This window comes from Pungitius pungitius, chromosome 19 (assembly GCF_949316345.1).
Source record: "Pungitius pungitius chromosome 19, fPunPun2.1, whole genome shotgun sequence".
In the NCBI taxonomy this organism is placed as follows: Eukaryota; Metazoa; Chordata; class Actinopteri; order Perciformes; family Gasterosteidae; genus Pungitius; species Pungitius pungitius.
The window spans coordinates 15,635,010-15,639,343 of record NC_084918.1 but is presented as its reverse complement, the minus strand read 5'-3'; the positions used below and the strand labels follow the sequence as shown (position 1 = coordinate 15,639,343).

General features: G+C 51.3%; 1 long non-coding RNA gene across 1 annotated transcript; it reads left to right on the top strand.

The window, feature by feature from the left end:
* The first annotated feature begins 656 nt into the window (after positions 1-656).
* On the top strand, positions 657-3,601 carry LOC119198742 (uncharacterized). Its single transcript, XR_005114554.2, has 3 exons — positions 657-1,522; positions 3,175-3,265; positions 3,435-3,601. It is a non-coding gene; the product is annotated as an uncharacterized LOC119198742 (long non-coding RNA).
* Positions 3,602-4,334: the final 733 nt, after the last annotated feature.

Here is a 4,334-nt window from a genome sequence, read left to right as displayed (position 1 = left end):
TGAAAATGTCAGCTTAAAAAGTCAAGGCCTGCTGCGACGAGTTGAGAGACCAGTTGGCATTAAGAGGAAATGACTTTCATTTCTCCATTCAAAATACTGGTCCTTTGTATAAAACAGCCCCTGCCCCTCCGAGGCCTCCGTAGCGGCTCATTCTAGTGACGCGGTGGTCCGGTCCGGTCCCGGTTCTCACGTTCTTGTAAAAATGTGACGGTACTTTTAAGAGATGCTGAGCTGTTTGACTCAAAGCGACATTACTGTGATCATCAACCTGCCAGTTTTATAATGTAATAATATTACCAATGTATTATTCTCATGAGACCAATCAATGAAACCACCACGCGGGGAATATTCTTCATCATGAATCACATGAAATCAAATGTTGTTGTACTTCAACACACACACACACACGCTGAGGCTATTGTTGCCCACAGTAGCTGATGTGCTGTGTGTGAGTACATGATTGCCGAAGCCCCCCCATCACCATTCCTATTGTGTGTATTCATCCGTCCCGAGGGGCCGACTCATTTTCCTCTCTTCTTATTCCTTCTAATCCTCCCATCGTCATCATCACCATCATCATCATCATCATCGTCATCCTTTGCCTTATTTCTGATGATTTCTTTTTTTTTTCTTCTATTCCCAGAATGAGTGGCGGTGCTGGAGGTGTTGGCCGAGGGCCGTGGAGCGCACAGACCATCAATTAATGCGCCATTACGAGGTGCCAGGGTGTGTGTGTGTGTGTGTGTGTGTGAAGCTCAGATCTAATTATTCCCGGCTGTCCTCATAGTGGGGACGGAGTCATTTAGACGGACTGCTGGTGCTTTTCATTGCTGCAGTACCTCTCACTGTTCCTTTACATCTCTCTCTCTCTCTCCCCCTCTCATCCTTCCACGCGCCCTGCCTCACCCCACCTCTCTCTCCTCCTCCTCCTCCTCCTTCGTCCCTCCTCCCCCCTCCACCCATCCACCTCTACCTCTGTATCCCTCTCTCTCCGCTTGCAGATCCCACATCACACCACACGCTCTCCCTTTCTCTTTCTCCTCTCCTTCTTCTTCTTCTTCTCTCTCTCTCTCTCTCCCTCTCACTCTCTCGCTCGGCTCGACACCGGCTGTCAGTTTGTTTTGCCGCGGCGGAGCAACACCTTGCGAGGACAAGAGAACGTGGAAGAGTGGAAGGAGAGAAAGTGGTGGAGGACCGGGGGGGAGGAGGTGAAGATGAGAAAAGGAAGAGGAGGAGGGGATCTTTTGTTACTCATCCATCCCTCCCCTCATCCCCTCTCTTAGGGCAGCATCAGCACCACTAACCTGCTCCCCCGCTGCTGGATCCTCCGTGTCCCGCCGGGATCTGCCTCCGTCTTCTCCTCAGGGAGGGGGGGGGATCTCCCTCCCCCTCCCACCTTGCCACGGACCCTCGGCAAAAGGCGTCGGGAAGGAAAGGGGAGGGATTTTTTTTTCCAAAGAGGTCGTTGGGAGACCAGAGGAGAGGCAACACCCTGGGTTACAGGAGAGGAGAAGAAGAGAGGGTAAGAGGGTCTTCTCTTTGTCCACTGCTTCCTCCTCTCATGGAACATTTCTCAATCTGTTTCTTACTCTTTGACTGGATCAGTCCCCCCCCATCGTCTGTCTGTACTTGTCTTGTGTAGTTTGTGTACACCAGTGTGTTTTGTTGCTGTCACCATTTTTCATGGGACATGCGTGTCGTTAAAATGAGAAGAGAAAAAAGGAGAAAAAAGGAGGTTTGTGGAAGGAAAGTGTGAAAAAAGGACTGGAGAGCGTATTTAACTCACATGCTCATCTTCACTGTGTTGCTTCTCCCAACAACCTGTGGTGCTCTGCGTTCACTGTGCGTGTGTGTGTGCGTCATTTGTCAGTGTGTGTGTGTGTGTGTCGGGGGGAAGTTTGAATGAGAGCAAAGCTACAAGAAGATTCTTGGTATGTGATTTTGAGCTGTGGCCCCTGCTCTCAGGGTAATCTCAGGGGTCTCCGGGGGGGCCCCCCCCAACAATCAATGATGCTGGGGCTGGCCGACCTGTGTGTGTGTGTGTGTGTGTGTCTGCGAAAGGAGATGAAATCCAGCTGAAGCCCTCTGGTTCTCTCCATCTTTAAAGATGGCAAGGGTTGGGCCAGGTTAGTTGATGATCTGTGTGTGTGTGTGTGTGTGTTTGGCTGCGGGTTGTAAGTCCCAGCTCTCCACAGCTTGGAGGTGTTTGGACGAGTGAATGGGGGGGGGGATGTGTGTGTGAGTAGAGTGATTTGGAGAAGAAAAAAACCCACAAAATAGAGAAGGAAAAGCAAACTTGTTGATTATCACGTTTCTGTCCTCCTCCTCCTCCTCTTTATGTGTTTCATCTGTCCAACCCTGCCCCCGGCTCGGGAGTCCGTCAGTTTGTCCATTCGGCTTCTGAACCTTCTGAACAGAATAATGAGCATCGACACCACAGCAAAATACACTTAGGTTCCTTTTTCTTTATGGTCCACATTTAAAACTCATTTCTCTCTCAATATCTTTATCTCTGATGAAACATTTCTGCTCAGGTTTCACGAACAATCTGCCAAAAACGTCACCAAAACATCCGCAGAGCAATTGTGAATATTGATGAGTGGGAGCAAATCAATGGACTCATTTTGGACGGGCTTAGCTGGAGCCTGACCTTTGCATTCAGCCCGCTAGTTCAATTAGAACGGAGCCGAATAAATTAGCCTGAACTTTTCATACATTATTAATGGCTCTGCTCCGACGTTTAAACTCCTCGCTTTTTCATTTTTCCAAAACAAAGACAAAGGGGCGGGGGGGGGGGGTCATGATAATTATGGGCGGTTTAACATTTAGGAAATTATTTTGAATTTCTTTAGGGAACTAAATGTCGTTGTGATGCGTCTTCATCACTGTATTCATTTTTTATACATAAATATACATATATATATATATATATATATATTTAGCAGCAATCCTCCTGCGGCGACGCTGCGTATAAGCGGCGCCTTTTTATATAATCAAACAAATGAGTTCTCTGCATGCGCTGCCCCCCCCCGCGGTGTGACCCATGTGTTGATGGGGACGAGGGGCCTAATGTCACACCGCGGCAGGTTCCTGGGCCTGACCTCCCTAACCCCTCTCCCTTTCCCCCTGTGTGTGCACGCCCCTGAACCTCCCCCCCTCCCCTCCCCACCACAGACCTCATGATGCTGGGTCCAGCGGAAGCGGCAGCACCGGGGAAGACAGATGTTCCCGCCGGAGGCCCCCAGAAGACAGAGGCGGCGTCCAGGTAAGATGCCTGCTGTTTGCAAGGGGGGAGGGGGGGGGGGGGGGGGCGCGCCCCCTTTCTTCAGCCTTAAGCGAGTCCATTCTCTCTTTCTGTTGTACCCCCCCACACCCGCCGGCCGGCTCGGGATGGGAAAGAAACGCCACCGCTGTCAATTGTTCTCCTTTTGCAGAGGACGCGCTGGTGGGAGCAGGCCCCGCCTCCAAGCGACGTGACGGCCACACGCGCTCTGCCTGTGTGTGTGTGTGTCTGTGTGGCAGGAGGGGGGCTGAAGGGTGGCCGCCGATGGCCACGGTGGCAGTGGTGACTCACGCAGTTTGTCGGCGTAGCTCCCCCCCCCCCCCCCGGGTTTACTGAAAGACTCTCTTCGGTGACGGGTATTCTTGGGTGGATAATACGGATCACGTTGTTATTGCTTAAGAATACGCGTAGTCGAGGAGAGTCCTCTCTTCGCCAAACACCAGCCGCATTCCCCCCCCCCCCCGGCCCCGCCGCCCCGCCACTCACCCACAAACACCCACCCTCCCCAACTGCCCGCCGGCCCGGAGGACTTTCAGGACGAAGCCACACACCCTCACTCTCCAAAAGGAAGAGCCCTTCTTCTTGATCTGTACTGCATTGCAATGTTCTTTTCCTCCTCCGTGTGACGACCCGTGGTCCGAGTGTCTTGTCAGTCTGTCTCCGTGGCGACGGTCGGCGTTGTGTTCTTCTGTGTGTGTGTGTGTGTGTTGGATGTGTTGCTCGGCCTCAGGGAGGAGAAGCGTGTGTGTCCGTCTGACGACCTGTGAGTGTGTGTCTGTCAGCACGTTGCTGGGCCAGCGTGAGCACCAGGGTCACATGATCAGCGCGGCCCTGAGTCCTCCAATAGGAATGGTTTTTTTATTCAGTAGATTCAGTCGTTTCTTCCCAGAAATCTTCACTCACCGCATCCACATACCACAAACTTTCCAGATTCATTCTTCTGTACATTCCGAGTCAGGATTTTCTGATTCACGGATCTTGATACAACGAAATATTCAACATTTCCTCTGGATAAACAGTTTATTTAGTTCTATAATATAATGTCAACAAA